The sequence below is a fragment of the Antedon bifida genome, chromosome 10 (genome assembly GCF_963402885.1).
Source record: "Antedon bifida chromosome 10, ecAntBifi1.1, whole genome shotgun sequence".
Taxonomy (NCBI): domain Eukaryota; kingdom Metazoa; phylum Echinodermata; class Crinoidea; order Comatulida; family Antedonidae; genus Antedon; species Antedon bifida.
This window is the reverse complement of record NC_136235.1, coordinates 12,103,755-12,124,320: the sequence shown is the minus strand read 5'-3', so window position 1 is coordinate 12,124,320 and position 20,566 is coordinate 12,103,755. Positions and strand designations below refer to the sequence as shown.

General features: G+C 30.6%; 1 long non-coding RNA gene across 2 annotated transcripts in view; it reads right to left on the bottom strand.

Annotated features, from left to right (window-relative positions):
* The window catches only part of LOC144853756 (uncharacterized), a 59,527-nt gene that overhangs the window by 8,946 nt on the left and 30,015 nt on the right, over window positions 1–20,566 (bottom strand). The gene's annotated exons all lie outside the window — the stretch shown is intronic.

Below are 20,566 nucleotides of genomic sequence, written 5' to 3'. Positions count from 1 at the left end.
GCATTGAAAAACACATTCATCATAAAACTATAAGGTCATTAGTTATATAAGGTTATTAAAACATGTCTAGCCTGAAAAAATGTATTTTTCTACATCAATCAAACATTTGATAGATTACTCTACTTAAATATGATCATGGGGAATATACATTTATCCCAGACTCAATATTTCATTTTATTATTTTCAGCCATACAATTTATTTGGGTATTAGATGTATCTTTAATAAAACAAGCAACAACTGTAGAAAGTACAGTAATGGAATATTTTGTAGAACTGGGAAGAGTAATGTTTACTCTTCCTGGGTAGACAAGATAGCTTGAGAATGACCCAAGACATAGAACGCGGTATTAAAACCTAATTGTAATGAAACAGTACATGTATTGTTAGTGTACTGGTGCAAATAGGGTAGCTACCTTGAACGATATGTAACGTTATCAACAACAATATCAAAAATTAAGTGGTGCAGAGAAAATTATGTATTTGAAATCTTGATATATGCAGTTAAAGAATTACAATTATCATTCAAAATCTTGACAATTATTAAGAGATGAGTAAAGTCATGGATGATTTGTAGACAATAATGATACATTGATCACATTTCTTTTGAGTGACAATAATTTGCCTGTGCTTCAGCTGCGCTTATGTCTTTGCTTTGTGTCCATCCAAGTGGGAACCAAGCTTAAAATTAAAAACTTAAGCTCTGTCTACACTATCAAACTTGATGTGATAAAAAAATGTGATGTGCCCATATATGGACATGATGATGTCATATCACTAGCATATTTTGGCATATCACTACCATATTTGGGCACATCACACTTTTTTTGTCAAACTAGTTTGATAATGTAGACAGAGCTTTAGATATATATTTTTTTCCCTTCATACTTCCAGAAACTAGGTCAGAATTCAGAAAATTTATATTTTGCTGTTCTAAAAGCATTTGTTTATCGCAAAATTATAACCTCTTATAACTATATGGCTTTTCCAAATAGCTTGACTACATATAATAGCTTAAATCTATAAATTACAGTTGTTATTACATACGTTCCTTTTTAAATTTCCATTACTGCGATATGCCTTGTTATGACATGTTCCCAGGCTATAATAACCTTAAGTTCATAATAAGTAAGTAAATTGTTCAAAAATGTGTTTTCTAAAAGCATTTTAAATAGGTTTAATCACGAAGGAAATAAATAAGATTTCCTTTGTGGTTTAATAAATCAAGATTAGAACATGGAAGAAAATATATATATAAAAACAATATAAACATATATATATTTCCTCCATGATTAGAAACAGTTCATAATACAGTAAGTACCCACTATTGAACAACCTTGGGCTGGCACAATTAGCCTGGTTTTTCAGAAATTCTGGTAAAAAAGAAAGATAAAAGAATTTGGGTCTCAGAAAAACTTCAATTTTGGAGAGTTTCCAGTTTTTCACAAAGTCTGGTATATTTTATTCTTTCCTTTGACTGGATTGAATTTTTAGTAACGCAGTACTGGTTTTAAAAATGGTCCAGTTACAAGGTTTAAAAGCAAAGAAACATGCATAACATAATACTGTATACAGAAAAATAAAAGCATACCAAATTTGAGATATATATACAGTAAAATTTAAAAAAAAAAAAAAAATCCTTTGTATAAAAGACATACATGCATATTGGGAGAGTTGACTATAAATTTTCATAGTCAGTTGGCGTTCCCAAGCCTGTAGCCAGGGGGGTTCGTGGGATTCAAAAGAACCCCCCTTTTCCTGAAGTGCCATATACAAACAAGTAACCTGAAAGTGCTGGTAAAAGTCCTAATTTGTTTCAATTTCATGTTCAATACTGAGTCACCCCAACCAAGATTCAACAACACTTTTAGCCTACAATGCATCTATTACCTATTATTCTATCATATTATTCAAGCTGTTAAATGCTATGTGTGAACATACACCCGAAGCAGCCTTAAACTTACAGGGTCATGGTCAAAAAAGCAAAACAAAAAACGTAAGCAATTATTTACATATTAACCAATATTGACACCTGCCTAATGAGACACGATACAAGTTTTCATCACCAAATTCCAGGTGAGATGTTCTTCATAACATTCGCCTTGGAGTTGTTTGCATACAAGTGTGCTGTCTGCGTCAGGCATGGTACAACCTCTCAACCTATTGTGTCTTGTGTATGTGATATTTGCTACCTTGCGCTAATGTCAATTTGTCTATCAGATTAACCCTCTCCCAGAAGGCTATTGTGAAACTGATGCTAGCTTCAAACTATTTACGTTTATTGATTCTTCTGGGCCTATAAGGTGAACGGCCTTGTTATCATTGTTTTTCTGATACCAACACGAGTAAACAATAATTGAGAACGATCATAAAAATTCCTGAATGATGAGATAACAACAGCATATGAAAAGATAATTAGAGGAATTAAATAATTAAATAAGGATCATTTTGTGTTCATTTGTTATTTTCTCGTAAACATATAATTTATGAATGAATGCACTGCTTGCACAGCATTTATTATCATCAAATATATTTTGAAAAAATATTTAAAAAATTATTTTTAAAATTATTATTAAATTAAAAATTAAGATATATACAATACAAAAATTAAAAAAATTAAAAATACATAGCTGTAACTTAAATGAGCCAGCTCATATTTAAATATTACGCAAAATTAAACCTAGCAGTTTTGTAAACATCAAGTTGGTAATAGTATGATATAAATAAAACAATTTTAGAATAGACCTGCCAACTCTCAATCGATAATGGCGGGAGTCTCCCATTTTGAGTCATCTCACACTCTTTCCCACTAAAATACATACTTTATGATAAACTCAACAAAGACATTTTATTTTTATAACACTGGGTTCATCAGAGTTTAAATGCATTATTTCTATTAACATTATTACATGTCAATCAACTGTATTTTTATATTGCAATTCAGTTTTTAATGTAATAGTATTGATTGATTGATCTATATGCATGAATTGAATTCTATGTTTATATAGCAGTATCACAATGCACTTAAAACACAATGATAGTAATAATGGACAGAAACCATTTTCTATGTATTGTTATAGTTGTGATTACATATACTAAGTTATATAAGAAGAAGCACACAAAGAAAATTATTTTTTCTATGCTACTTATCTCCTACCTTGCTTGTAATGCAAGCGTTATTTGTGAATTGGTAGTGTAAATTAAATTTTAGAATAAAGTCAGTTATAAACACATTGAGATGCATGGTATAGTATAGTTTTGGGAACTAAAGAGAACAGCTGAGACAGTATGGACTGATCATAGGCCCTAAGACCCCACTCAATCTCAAAGTCTCTCTGGTTATGGGGTTGCTAGCAATCTAAATGCTTTACAATGCTTTATTTCTACTTCAGAGTCACTTACTGAATACACTACTTATAATGTAGGCCCATATGCTTTTGTTGTAAGTCTGATTTTGTTTGGGTTATTTGGACCAATACTGAACCTTAGTGCCTGGTTGATGTGTGAATGAATGGACCTTTTAAGATTTTTAAGACCTTTTAAGAAAAACCCTCACTGACTTACTTTCTACTGAATTAATTTCATAATGTTTCTTATTGGTTAAGCTCTGTCTACACTATCATACTTTATGTGACAAAAAAATGTGATGTGCCCATATATGGACATGATGATGTCATATCACCATATTTGCGCATATCACTTCCATATTTGGGCACATCACATATTTAAAAAAAAAAAAAAAAAATTATTCATGTAATATAGTCATTTAGATATTTAAATAATAATATGTATTTATTTATCGAGGACCAAACTTAAAGCCTTGGCTTAATGCGTCCTGCAATTATATTTATTAATTTATGTTCTGTATATTGTGTGAAACAATAAAAACTTAAACTTAAGTACAATATATCAAGACAACAAGGTTTGTTATTGGTACATTAAGTAATGAGAATTGAGAGAACTGCACAACCTTAGGTTATTAAGGGCGTGACTATGATACATCATACTTAACTGCTCAAGTCGTCTTATCATTTTAATGTGTTGAACAACACTTTTTTTTTCCAATGTCAAGGTTTTCTATACCCGTCATCACATTATTTTACAACTTTTAAGAAAAGCAATTAATTGGACAGAGATTTTAATATTCCATTAAAATGCTAATTACAAGATTTGTCTTTTATGTGTAAACTGATTTTGAGGTTGGGTCAACCGGCTCAGCTACAGTGATTAAATTCACTTAGGTTGACGCTGGTCTCCCCAATTTCAGTTTTTTTTTGTTATGTATATACTCAAATAGACCAAATAAATAATTAAATGAAATGAAATGAAAAGAAGTGTAAACCTGTAAATAACGAAAACGAAATGGAAAATAAAGAAAACCAATCACAGCATTAAATAAAGATAACAAGTATTTTATATTTATCTTCTGTGGAAGTTACCATATACAATGTTTTTCAATCTGTTTTTGGTGACTCATACTATGTTAAAAAAGAAAATTAATATTAATATTTTCTTATTTTATTAGGATGAATGACCTCGTCCATTTTAGTAAGTATCATCCAGACAATGGATTTTCTATCAACAATTTATCATCTTCGTTTTAAATATATCCAAGCATTTAATATAATCTTATTTTCATTACATCTGCATAGTCTGGGTATAAGCTATTAGGGTGTGATACTTCGTTCCAATGCTTTGACTGTTTATTGAACTCTACGCTCTTACTTAATTGTTTAAATCAGTTATACAGTAAGATTTTCTCTTTTCAGTTGCAACATTAGGATCGGTTTCTATATTCCTTTTTATAGGAAACAATTGATTTCACACTTTCTTCTGTTACAACTGTAATCCAATAGAAACAGAAATAATATAAGAGATTTTCTTCCAGTGTTTGTATATTTTAAAGGTTTAAATTTCCCCCGGTTCATTTCTTTTATTGTGCATTTTTTATTCTATAAGTCGCAAGTGTAAATAAAGATTAACAAATTCAAAGACTTTTGAATGGCACACGTCTCTTGTTTCCCTACTCTTTTGTATGGAAACAATCCTTTTGCAGATAAACCCCTTTTTAATAAAAAACAATAACACTATATTTCTTTATTCTTTTAAGTATTGCTAAACCTTAGTCAATAAACTTTGGGTTAAAATAACAGATGCCCTGGCCTATAGGAGTGTTGAGCTTTACCCCTCAGTCTCGGATCACGTTCTGTAGGCTAGGATTTTCCGGTTTGAACTTGTCAATTTAGCCATAAGGTGAAAAACATTGCCCGCTCATTAACACTTCCTTTGTGAGATTTTTTCCATGACTGAATTTATTTCCATTTTATTTGTTAAACATTTGTGAAACAATTAATTGTATTTAAGCATGTAATCACCTTTCTAGATGAGCGCTTTATTAGACGTGCAGGGTGAAATTAGCTATAGTCTAAGTTGAACTCACTTTTTCTTCAACATTTGTCGTAAAAAATATATAAAACCAGCTGGTAGAACGACACACACTGTGTAGTATAATTTGCAACATATTGTCATGTTTAGCTACCGAATTATGTTCTTTCCCCTGCAAAGTTTTAACTGGGCCAGATTAGATATTTAGCCAAACAATAATGACTTTTGATTAGGCAATGTTAGAAGGACACTCACACAACAAATCAGCAGTAAACACATTTACTTTGCAATCGGCATTTATAAAGAACATGAAAGAGCCTCCTTCAGTTGAAGTGGTAGAATTTCTTAAAGGAACCGAAACCTTGGCGTGGATTAAGAGTGATACACAGAAACAGAAACTAAATAGATCATAGGTTTTCTTATTGAGCTTATTTTGAACAATAGTTATTTTTCTTGAGGTTAATGAGGGTTTACTTAGTGATAAATAACACCGACTAATATGTAATTAACTGTCTTATTAATGCTAATCATGCTTAATGAATAAACTTAGATACTTCAGAGAAATACATCAATGAGCTCGGCTCTTTCAGTATGTAACAAACGTACACAGCAGACATCAATATTCAATGGTACTAATTAGAGGATTTATCATTTTGGAAATGTATGACTTGTTGGTCAGGTGCCATGCTTCTTATTGCAGGGGTCTAAACATTGTAAAATGAAGTGCTGTACTTAACCTAATGTCCTAGCTATCTTTTGCTTTGCAATTTTCAAACTTAAGGGGAGGGGAGGAAGGGAGTGTGGTGCCTTTTCTTGGATTGTGTAAAGTAATGCTAATTAATAGAAGAATGTTTTACAAAAATAAAGCATCTAAAATAGGAAAATTATAAAGGATGTTTTGAGATTTGCCTAAAATGTGTACAAATATTGATTTATGATATACTTTTATTTAATTAACATCACTTTCCTTAACGTTCATTTCCTTTAAACTCATTCATTAATTTTGATGATTTAAGTCGTTTAAAACAGGTGGCATAATGCAAATCTGCTTTGACTCCTTGTTAACAAATTTGTTCTCCTTAGCACGCGTCACATCAACCGTTGTTGAGATAACCTAAGAGAGTAAACAAATGCTTGACATAAAGTAGAGAGTTACGGATCATAAGCACGTTCATAAATAGATAACGATGGTTGAAACCTTACTCACACGGCAGTCCTTTGCTAACACGTGCGTATCAGTAACATAAGAATTCTATTATATTGTTTACTTTATACAGCGGCTTGACTGGTATGAACAAATTCTAATAGGCCTGTTTTAGTGTATTTATGTTTGTAGAATCAAATAACACCCCCTGAGTTAATAAAAATAACGAGTATACCGATCACAGTTGCATATGAATAATATGGGTAGATTAATTTAACTTAAGAAAATAGTAAATGATTAAATGAACTTAATTGACAAAACACCTGTATAGACGCACTTCAGGATCAGAACAAAAATGGGTAAAAGAATTTTAGAATTTCCTTATCAACACAAATGTAAATATTTTACAGTTCTCTAAACTGTATATAACTATATTGTTATAACATTGAATTATTAAAAATGAAATTTTTAAATAAACAAAATTTATGATAACTGCATTCCAGTCTAACAAAAAATTATTAATACTAAATTATAGATTAAAACCAAACATTCTCGATGAGGTTTGTAAAAAGCGGCATAGAAGTTCAGTAAAAAATAATAGATATATTATTAATGGTTTATTACTTGGAAAAAAAACATCTTACTTTTAATGAAACACTTATACACATAAATAAAAATTGTTATGGTTGTGTGGTATAACACCCTTTGTGACAGTCCGCACAGAAATGAAAAATAATATAATGTGAAAAATAATACATAACAAATATTGTTTATGGTTATGTTATGTAAAATGTCATATGAAATTAGAATGTAAAAAGGTTTATTACTTTGCATAACAAACATAAAACACTTTAAAATAAATATTAAATAACATGTAAAATAACAACAATATCTGTTTAATTTTCATTAAAAAAACTGTAAATATTAAACAGATTATATTGTTATACCATAACACAAATATTTGTTCAATTTGTTCTAACAACTATGAAAATAAAAAACAAATGTTTAAAGAAACTAAAATATTTATTCAATTTGAAAAAACTATAAAACACTTTATAAACAATAAATATCAAACATATTATAACTAAACTATTTGTTCAATTTGTCATTTAAAGTATTTGTATGAATGGAATTTGTAATTACCAGCATGGGTCTGTAAAAATAAATTAAATAGTATGTTGTTTTTTATGTGACAGGACACAGTACATGATTTCGCATAAAGTGTTCCTTCTAAAATGTGGAACTTGATCCAAAAGTGGCCACCACAGGGGTTCTACAAATAGAAACCACAGATCATCAACCCGTAAATTAATTCATAGAAATCACGGTAACGCAGCTTAATTTAACTCGTGAGAAGTATACCAAAGGAGTGTCGTACATGCTAGGACAAAGCTGCACCTAATATTATCATTATGTGTAAAACATAATTCTGATTAAAATCAATTATCTTGTAAATGGAACAAGAAAACACCAAAGGCTGTAGTTTGTGTAGTAAGCCAATGGCAATTTTAATTCGTAGAACCTCATAGTAAATGATGACTAAAGTAATGTCTATATTAGCAAGATGTCGGTGATGATGGGGATGATAAAGTCCTCTCCCTGTCACCCTTTCTCCAAAACAAAAAATTAAATTTACCAATTCCATGGAAACGATTGCAATTTATCTTAATAAATTATATGATTTTTTTCCATTAAGTTATACAAAATTTATTTATGCTCCTAAAACAATAAAATAATATCACAAGAGTCCGGCATCTTCACTTCAAAATAACAGCAGCAGCTGCAATGGTCAATGTTCCATTAGAGCAGGATCTTTATTAAGGCTCTGTCTACACTATCACACTTTATGTGACAAAAAAAAATGTGCCCATATATGGACATGATAATGTCATATCACTACCATATTAAAGCATATCACTACCATATTTGTGCACTTTTTTTGTCAACCTAGTTTCAGAGCTTTTAAATTAAATGTTCGGTTAAATTTTTATGAAACACCATTTTTTTAAAACTAATTAATAATTTAATTGTTTAGTAGTTGTTTTTTCCTGTAAAGTTTCCTTATTATATAATAAACCTTTGTTGTTATTACACAGACCTATTAACATTGTTATATAATAATTTATTAAGTTTCCTTCCTGAGCAAATAGGTTGCTCTCAATGAAAGCATTATTGTCCTCTCCAGGATCCTCTCCATTGGCCTTTTCTTGCAGTAAATGTGGCAGGCAATCATACATTATGTATAGGTGGCCCATGGGGAACCTTGGTTTAAACACTGTGCTCTGGCAATTCTTAAAGACACCTTCTCTACAATTTGTGACGTTTTGTAAAAATAATACATATATATTACTTTAAAAACATTAAACCAGGTCATTCCTTGTCTTAAATGTACGTTTTATGGTAAATTATGATAAAAAGTGAGAAACAATGCACTACCTAAGTAGCTCGCGGCGACTGACCTCTCGTGGACGGTTTTTAGGCATGGCCTAGCTAGGCTTAGTTTTGTAGGCTTAGCTGGTAAACATCGGTAACGTACGAACATCGTAAAAAATATGGTGTGCCCATATATGGACACGATGATGTCATACCACTACCATATTTGGGTACATCACACCCTTTTTGTCAAACAAGTTTGATAGTGTAGATAGAGTATTAGATACGATCCTGACATAAACTCTATCGAATGTATTTTCTAATAATTACATTATTAGTGCCAATCCTACTGTCCTTACAGAATTTAAAAGTTTTGTTTACTCTAATTCCAGTGGGCAATTTGAATAAGGTGCTTTAATATGGATACAGTAACTGTTTATGATGAATAAATTAATAAGCTCAAGAGTTACTTTTTGATTGACAATTGAAGGAGGATAAGAACAGGGTAAAGTAAGTGAACTACTTAACGTAATTGCAATCTGATAAATATTACTCTATTAATGGATATGTAACATGAGAATGCTAATACTAGAAAGTGATTTACATAATGTACAGGTGAATGAAATAACATCTACTCTTTGAACATGTTATCCTATAATCCGAAAGCTTTAAAATAAATTGTAACCTTATCCATAGCAAGGTGGATGAAGCTATTACATAAATGTATATGCCTAATGGGCAATCACTTAAACCCAGTATAAAATAAACCACAATGAAATATTATCTACTGAATAATATTTTTAACATGCAAACATTAAAATATGATTATTTAAAAAAAAAAAAAATCATCATAGCTTCACTGTAGAGTCCTACACTCACTTGTATACAAACCAAACAGGGGGTGTAGCAGCCATACCTGTTATACTGAAAAATACTATGGACTTGAACTACTAAGACGACAGGAAAAAGGCCACACCAGAGAGGGCGCAATATATGGCTAGTTTTCATCAATTCAAAGGTATAGGATCCCTTTAGCGATGAGCTTAGCATCCAGTATAGCTAAAATCCCTGCTAAAATAGTGCATTTAAGTTGTGACATTTTTACACTGGACGTGCCTGGGGACTTAAACTACAAATTGCACCCCTTCATTTTCCACGCTTGTCCTACCAAATCCTCGGAAATATACCCCATAAATGCTGCACCTCCTCATATTTTCCCACACTTGTGCTACAAGAACACGAAAATATACCCCGTAAATTAGGCACCTCCGGGGTCCTACAATAGTAAGTGTAAATGTTGCTGAGCTGGTTTAGTTAACCTACTGAGTAGAGGGATAAGCCCATCTCATTGAACACCACAAAACTAGGTAAAATGTTATGGGGTAGGTTTAGATGGTAGAATATAAATGTAGAGGTACAATATATAGGAATGCTATGTAGTCTTATCAGGAAAAATCAATTCAATTAATGATACACCTGAATTTCCATTGAAATATCCAGCACACCATCCTAACCCCCAAGGGAAGATAGTGCTTCTATCTGCATATCACAAATTATATTTTAATATGAATACCTCACTTCCGAAACCGACATCAGTACAGAGCATTTCAACACATCAGGGAATATGGCCCAACAAAGAAAATGTGTGTAAGAATGCAGGAGTATTCATTAGTTATTCTGTGTAAGAGACACCGACAGATACACCGAAACGTGACCCAAACATGAATTGATTGATAACGACCTACATTACCGTTGTCTAAAGTATGCTCACTTACGGCTAATCCGTCGGTAATAACTGGACTGCACAAACTAGAAATGTTGTAATGTTTAGTTTTTCAAAAAAGTAACAATGAGAATGCTACGATAAAATGAAAAATAAATAAATTGAATAATTACAAAACCTTTCAACCTCCTATTTACAACTTTAACTAAAAGGTGTTTAATTTTCCATGGAATATAATTTATTTAGAAATAAGAACTCATCTTGAATTCTTCCTATGTATGTTTAAATATTCAAAATCATATTAATTACCAATTGGTGATACTATACAACATATTGCGTCACCTATTTTGTTTTTAACTGGTGTACATTGTGGATAATCAATATTTTTTTATTTTTTCTTTTTCAATTTTGTTATTGTTTTCTGATATATTTATTGAAATGCTATATTTTATCTTTATGTGCTACTTGGTAAGTTGGTAATACTGGCTCTTAGCCATAGGCATTTAGTTCCCTTTTGTGTTTACTGCCACTTACTTTGTAGTTGGTTGTTTGTTTGTTGTTGTTTTTTTATGATTGGCAATAAAGAATAAGAATTGATATTGGCACATTGCGATTGATATCAAATTCAGAATTGGTTTTTTTACCAAAAAGGTAATAAATAGACAAAAATGTGTGAACCACCTGTTAAAGGAAGCAATGATACCCACATCCTGATATAATTCCGTAAATTTACAAACAGACGAAACTTTCTTTGTTAACGAAAGCAGGATTAATTATTAGTGGACATCCAGGAAATATTAATAAAATAACCAGATTCATCATAATGAAAGACGTATTGTTTTTTCTTATTTAAAAAATGATATGATAAAAGACATTTTTTTTCTGTCATGTTTGTCATAAAAAATATTTTACATTTCAGGCTATATCAATAAAATAACCAGATTCATCATAATGAAAGACGTATTGTTTTTTCTCTTTTAAAAAAATAATATGATAAGAGACATTTTTTTTCTGCCATGTTTGTCATAAAAATATTTTACTTTTCATTATGATGAATCTTGTTATAATATAACATAGTATAAAACTGACTCCAAATTACGAGAGGCAAGCCATGATTCAACGTTTTCGATCTTTATTTGATCATCATCAGGAATGAACAATAATTCCAAAGGCAGACAACTACAGTCTATTCATAAGTATCTAAATGAGATATAAACAATTAGCCATACAGGGTGTTACAAAGAAAATCAAAACAAAAGGCGGCAGCCACACAAGTAAAAGACAGATTAACAATTTTAGCTCTTTGATTTTATTAAAGTTTACATAAAATAAATACCAGTATATAAATGCAATTATAGAAAATATAAGTGAATATATTAAATAGCAAGCTCATTTAAAGGTTTTAAAATTTTACTGGAATTTTACGCTACAAGAAATCGAATTTCTTGTTTAGCATTCTGACATGTGTGAATAAATTACCCCCAGTTTCTTGGCAACAGACAGGACACATTTTCAATAACTGGTTAAATGGTAGCCTGAAAATAATGGTTAAAACACCCGAACGATTGTAGGTTAGAATGCCAACACAAAAAAAACGGTTGATTGACCGCCGTATTTCTTCAGTCAACTACTGTAGGATCTTGAACATTTGAATGCCAAGCCTATTGTATTCTGGGTAATGTGAATACTTTTTTGTCGACGAGCACTGACTGATTGAAATGGTTATTTTTGTGAGCATAAATTAAGCAGAAATGCAGTCAATATAAAATGTAATTGTTTATTCAGTGCCATACAGCAGAAACCAACCCTACTGTAAGTGGGAAAAATCTAACCGAAGGTTAACATCTAGTAATGGAATTTACATTTTAATTTTTACAGATAGCATATACACATTTTTTTCCCATCTGTTGATACATATTGTATAAAGTGATGCATCTTGAAATATACTATTTCTAGGTTAATGTATTCAGAGACAAAGACTTGATAAGTTAATAACCTCCAAATTTGTACTTTTGATTGTAGCGTTGTAAGGACACCTACTGCATGATTATAACAAATTACCTAACATTATCGCCATCAAAACTTAATGAAGGGTGTACAATGCACATCTCTTAATGATTTTCCTGTTAGTTTGATCACTTTTAGGTAGGCGCGGTGAAAGATGGTGTTGGCGTACCGATATCAAGCACGTACTAGTGAGAATAATGCTCTAATCAAATGGATTTCATAACTCAATTAGGAGATAATCAGGCAGATTTTCCTCCATGGAGAGACCTACTAAGAAACACACTTTTTCTTGGCTTGGCGTTTTAATACGAGGCCTTGTAATTTTGGCTTAAATAATAGATCAAGTGGAAAGTTTAACAAGGCATAAATGTACTTATAATTACATTAGATCTAATAAATCATTTTGCTCCAAAAAAAGTGTTGAAAGATTAAGGTAGTGAAATATATATGACTTAATATCGTATTTGCTTTGCAAGTAAAGTTTCTTGTATCTTTTGTATCTTATGGTTAAAGTTAAATACAGTGTACATTTTATACAGTTTTTGTCAAGTGCTTAAAAGTATCATTCAAATGCATACACTTTTGTGAACTTACTGCAAAAATTGTAATATTTTATTGATTTATAAAAAGATCAAAGTTAGGGCATAGCCACATTTAATAAATTTGTCTACAGTAGCAAATGTGCATTGATTCTCATAATTTACTTCAGTCCTACCAGCTGATGATGGTTCAAAATGTAATAAATAATATGTTACACTAGAATTTATATATTTTTTTCCTATTTTGCACATTTTTCCTTAATTTATCAAGTACATGTTTTGTCTTCTAATATATGTAATGCTAAATACACTACAAATGTTTTATTTTTTACTCTATAACTACAGTATGTTATAATTATTATAGGCCAACAAATGAAGAAAATTTCAAACTCCCAAGTAAACAATTTATATAGATTTATTCTACTAATAAATCAATTTGTTCACACTATGGTGGAACTAAAGTACACTACAGTATTAATAATGTCGAAAAAAAACATATAGAGCAGAAAAGAAAAGTACAATTACATCTTGTGCAAAATTACTCATTCAAATCCTGGCTCTATTATAGTATTAGGATGTTCTCTCATGCTCAAACAGTGCCACTATACCTTACAATATTTAGAAATAATTGATATTACTTAATACCTGTCGGATGTGGTTGAGGACTAAAACTAATAAATCAAATTTGTTTACAATAGAAAACAAAATCCAATAAATAATTAAAAGGCTAAAAGTACAATTACTTATGTAAATATTGTAACACACCCAAATTTGATAATGAAAAGTACAAATAATCCATAAGCCTACCAGTACTTATTACCCTCACCAGCAAATTAAAACTGTAAATCTAAATAAATACATTAATTAAAAAGAATGGATATGGAAAAACTAATGAAAACATATTGAAAGGCCAACCCTATAAAACAGTAAAAAATAAATTAAAGAATGCTTAATATTCAGGAAAAGTAAGATTTTATAAATTAAATTATTTATCTATTGTGATAAAGAATAATCTGTATAAAATATAGGCCGCAAGATGTTTGAAAAAAAGTGCATTATACTGTATTACAAATAAGACTACATTGTTAATTGACAGAAGAAAAACAACATTTTTTTGGATAATGGAAGTAGTAGACAATAAAGGGCAACACTATTTATATTCATTCTGAATTCATTTAATACAAATTCTTATCTGGTTCTTTAAAAAAAAGTGGGTAGCCTACACCAAGGTACTGGTAATACAGTAAAAAAATCCAGGCTGATGCTAAATCCCTCTTCTGAAATTCATTTATTCCTGTCTGGTTTTAAAATAAAAACAGGGGTAGCCTACATCAAACACTGTAAAAAATACTCCAGGGTGATGTGGTAGACTTATAAGCAATTCATCATAACTATAAATACTATATAATGCATGCTAGACTTTTATTACCAAGGCAGACACCTATTCATAGCTCATGAATCATATAGTACACTGACAGTACAGAGTGTGCCTAGAGTTTAAGGCCAACGTTAACAACAGAACTCCACAATTAACTTTATTATTGCACACGTTCTGTTCGTAGATGATTTTTTTTAAAGAATGTAATAATAGTTAAATTAATGTTTTAATAACCTGTTTTGGCAGCTGTTCTCAAGTTGACATTGGGTTGTGTATAGCAAGATAAACTGATGATATACGTGTGTACCTCCTTGCTCTCACCTTGCAATGGATAAAGGAATCTAGATCAATAAATGTTCGTAGTTGGGGAGAGGATTCTTAGCGAGGTAATTTAAAATTGAGTATGGTTTGTGTGGTGAGAAAGTAATGTTGAGTAGCATGTCAAAATACTTGTAAATTGCATAGTTTTATAGTAACTCCTCTCGTCCGCTAAATTTCAAAACCAGACTTTCATGAGGTCCAAAACATCAACAAATTTTGTTTTACCATTAAAAACACTTTCCAAATATCAGACTTTCCAGAAAAAAATAATTAGGCCAGCCCAAGGGTATCCAGTAGTAATTTTACTCCTTAAGCTCTGTCTACACAGTTATCAAACATTATGTGACAAAAATGTGCCCATATATGAACATGATGATGTCATATCACTACCATATTTGGGCATATCACTACTATATTTGGGCACATCACACTTAACTCATCATTATTAAAATAACATTATAAAAAAGCCTAATGGGCCTGCAAGAAACTGAAGGAAAATCTCATTTCCAAGCCAAGGATTTCCATATTATGTCCATTTGTAAAATTCTTTTGATATGATAAGATTTTTAACAATTGAATATTCAATTGAAGGACGTTATCATTTCATTTTACCAACTCTATGATATTTATTTAAACTAAGTAAAATTATTGCTCAGGTCATTGAATTGTAAATCCCTGTCTCTCACTATATATATGAAATTATTTACATATCATTATTATTGATTTTTGTGATAAGCATTTTAACAATGATCTTTTAAAACCAAGAGATCATGAAATCAAATCGTTTATACATTAGCACAAAGGAATATAGTTTGCAATCGTTTTGTTGCAATAATCGTGTCACTCATCCAACATTAATGATCTTTGTTATGAGTTCATTCCAAAGCCAACAGATGTAAATTTATTGTTAGGGTACCTACCCAATTTATAAACTGCAACCTTAGGTTCAATCATAAACATTTACAGTGGCATCACCATTTGGAAACTTTTTTTAAACATTATCTGGTTTTGGGAGAGTTTCCAGTTTTCAGAGAGTCCGTTCAGTTTACTCCCAACCTAATTTTTTTAATTTCATATGCATCCAAAAGTGCCAATTACAGGATTGATAAACTATTCTATAGTATACTAGTGCTTATAAACGAAGTGTCATTTGAGGTTTAGGGAATAGAGTTGAGAGAGTTGTGAGTTACAACTCTAGGTCAGGATTGACCCCTGGACCTTGGGATTGGAAGGCCAGCACATTAGCCAACAAGCAACAGCTCCACTCACACTTTTTTAAAGTAGAGATAAAATACTATTTTATTCATTTCAAATGTAAATTTACTGAGGAATTGATACAATTTACTAGTATTGAACTTATACTGTAAAGCTCTGTCTACAACACTATCAAATTTATGTGACCATATGGACATGATGATGTCATATCACTACCATATTTGGGCATATATCACACCTTTTTTTTCTTCAAACTAGTCTGATAGTGTAGACAGAGCTTAAGTCTCTAATGTTTTTATTTGCATGTAAAAGCAAAGAGGTGAACAAGTTTTAATGATCTTTCAACATTAGGAAATTCTTTATTGAATACAGGTAGAAGCACATTAAAAGGAGAGTAGAATTACAGTAACAGTATTAAGGAGAACTGAGGGGAAAAAACAATGCTGTAAAATTGTCACAATTCAACAATTTTAATTTATTAGTACATAAGCTAAAGCCTTCAATTTTGATAGTTGAATAACTATAGGTATTTAATCTCATTAGTGGCGAAACCAGCATGATGTTTATGAAATGTGACAGCGGACTCGTTCTCTATGCCCTATCTGCAATCAGGAACATGCTGTCGGACGATGTTAGCTTAGGCAACCGGGGAGAGCTAAAACATCAAGGGGCCCATTCCACAGGGTAATAATTTTTTATGGGCCTGTGCTGGAGGCTTATTGAGCATTCCAGCTTAATTTGGAAAAGCAAGCCTGGATGATGAAATGAATTGAGAATTGATGGCTTTTCAATTTGGTATGTACTGGTATAATTATGCTGGGTTTACTTTTTTTAAATAACAGCACATTTTATCATTACACTATTGGTAAAATTTATAAAATTAACAACAAAATGAAGCTATAAAGTAACAAATTCTAAAAGAAAGATTTGAATTATAGGCCTATAATTTAAGAACAAAAAGAGGAGAGAGGAGGATACATCATATGACAAGAAACCTAACCTAGGGAGTATGGTAGGTTCAACAAAAAACCTTCAAGAATATTGTGTGGACTGTCACTAAATATTGATTTTTATCGTGGGTATTATTTTTAATACTCAGTCAGAACATATGCAAACATACACCACATAAAGGTATTACAATTAGGTTGTACAATCATTAGTTTTAAACTAAATAAACATACAGCATTTATATAAAAACAACAAAATTGTTTAAAGCAAGGGGAAAACACTCAATTGCTGTTTGGCGGGCTTATACACAAGGCAGGCAGACCTGAGGCTTGGTGACTGGCATACAGCTATATAATCATAATAAGCTTTAATAAACAATTCAACTAATCTATTATTCCAACAAAAATGATGATAAAGCACAAATCTAAAAAGGCTTGTGGAATAAGCAGATCGCAAAGTCAATCCATGAAAGTACATTATTTATAGATACTCCTTTTTACAATATTATTGCAACACATTTTAAAATATTTAAATAAATTAATTTCAGTCATTTTGCAATGTAAGATGAGGGAACTTAATATTGCTATAGGCAAGTCACTGAACAAGAAATAATAAGTTCAATGTAACAATGAAATTAAAGTAAAATAGGAAATAATAAGGATCAAGAGACACAACAGGAAATTTATAATAAAAAAAAAGATCATTTTTGGTTCAATGTCTCAATAATCCAGGAAGTCCATACAGCGTTAATGGTTTTAATGATCTAGAGCCACGTTCACACAGCTGTAAATTACCGACTTATGTGAAAATGCCTCTGTAGCCTACCTAGTCAAATTCTGGTAATCTTTATGTCCATTTTTGCACTTTCACTTAGACTCTATTCACACAGAAATGGTAAAAAACTATCACAACATTATCTTGGAAAAGGTTCTAGACTGGAAATAATGGTGAAATGCTTACTGCAATATTGCCGCAATGTGAAAGGGACTTTTGATTGTGCTTCTAACTATCTTATTGTATACTTCAATGTTTAGTCATAAATCTATTCATATTACCACTATATAGATGTTTGTCCACATAGTTAGGTTTGTGGTACACCATACAATTCCCCAAAAAGGAAGATGTCTCGACATTACGTGCAGTACTACATACAACCATCTTCTGGAGTAAAGTCCACAATCAGACAGCTTCAGAAACCCAAGTTTAGGCAGGAATGGACTATATAGAAGCCTGGTAAATTCCATGACAAGAAAAAAGAAGAAGAAAAAAAAGTAAATCTTGCCCCATTCTCTTTCCCCTTTAAATGACCAAACTATCTTCAGTGTTTGGTGATTTAACAGTTTACATTTGGATAAGATTCTTACTTTAAAATGTTTAAAATAAATGTGATTTAAATTTATTTTAAATTTCATTTTTATACAGACAAATACGTTTTGAATCTACTGTACTACTGTATAAAGAAGAAGCGTATAAGCTTTTTACTTTAAAATGTTTAAAATAAATGTGATTTAGATATATTTTTTATTTCATTTTTATAATAGACAAATATGTTTTGAGTCTACTACTGTATAAAGAAGAAGCGTTTAAGCTTGTTACTTTAACCTGTTTAAAATAAATGTGATTTAGATATATTTTTTATTTCATTTTTTATATAGACAAATACGTTTTGAATCTACTGTACTACTGTATAAAGAAGAAGCGTATAAGCTTTTTACTTTAAAATGTTTAAAATAAATGTGATTTAGATATATTTTTTATTTCATTTTTTATAATAGACAAATATGTTTTGAGTCTACTACTGTATAAAGAAGAAGCGTTTAAGCTTGTTACTTTAACCTGTTTAAAATAAATGTGATTTAGATATATTTTTTATTTCATTTTTTATATAGACAAATACGTTTTGAATCTACTGTACTACTGTATAAAGAAGAAGCGTATAAGCTTTTTACTTTAAAATGTTTAAAATAAATGTGATTTAGATATATTTTTTATTTCATTTTTTATAATAGACAAATATGTTTTGAATCTACTACTGTATAAAGAAGAAGCGTTTAATCTGTAACTCTGACAACTGCTCAAAATTCAGTACATTACTATTTTCAATGATAATTGATCATCTGGAACTAACTGTCCATATTTGGCAAGATTCTCACGTAATGAAGACAATTCAGCATAATAAAAAGCGCAAGCCATCCATCAATTTCAATACACTAACTATATTTTACTACTTGTTAACAGAGTAAGCTTACAAGATGTTCAGAGGCTAAGGTTTATGAGCAAAAGTCAGCTCCTAATGGACACTTTAACTAATACCTATTAACATTCTATGCAGACGTAGATGGTATTATTACTTCTCTTCCAACAAGAAAGTGGAAAAACAGATACTGTACATCACTATCTATAGACAAATGTACATCTTAATTTTTGTAATATATTAAAAATCATATTATTTTTGTGTGTGCATGGTTTATATGTTGTTTCAGCATATTATATAGAGGTACCTCACAAGGTATACCTTAGTTTCTAAAGCTCTGTCTACACAAAAAATGTGATGTGCCCATATGGACATGATAATGTCATACCACTACCATATTTAAACATATCACTACCATATTTGGGCACATCACACTGTTTTGTCAAACTAGTTTGATAGGGTAGACAAAGCTTTAGAAGCCTCAGAAAACTACAAGCAATATTTTATTATTAATTATATAACATGCACTCAACTTTACTCAACGAAAATAAATTGTTTATCAAATTATCTTGAATACTGAAATATTAAAAAGCATACATGCTAAAATTGTAAGTTTATTTATAAGTTTATTAATAATTCTTAATCATAATGAATCCTTCAGCAGTCTCTTCTACTGCCATAAATATATTATTAAATGATTGACTATATAACCAATGTCACATGTTTGTCAGTAGATCAGGTGCACATAAGAGGTACAAAACATACCAATGTGTTCTGAAATAATTATAGCCTTTATAGAAGTTCACGTAGGCACACATAACTGTCTAAAAATAAGCGAACTGGTCTGCTTTTACTAAATAACTTCCTGTCAAAGCTTTCACTGCTAAATCACATTTCCAGAGACAAAACTTGTTTACTAGTATTCCTTAAAAAGCAAGACAAAAGCATTGAACAAAACATTCATTAAAAAATAAAATCTGATCCAACCAAAGACGAGGGGAAAACACCCTGCGAAGAATTAAATTTCATTATATTTAGATTCTAATTAATTCAATTCCTTGTCTAAATATAGGTTTCGTACCAAGTTGTACTTGTAAATATAGATTGTGTTTATGTGAATCGATCCCCATTTTAGCCCAAGCCAACCTCCCAGGGCCTGTACAGACCCATGCTTGTGCATAGTATTTCACCTAGAAGAGTACAAAAGCTAATTAGCCATACTGTTATTTAAAGTATGGAGGAATTAGTTTCTAAGTGATGTATCCTTACAAACAGATTTTTGTTGTATGTTTGACTCGGTTCGTTTTAATCCAATTAAATAACTTCTGTTTTCACGGCTTCT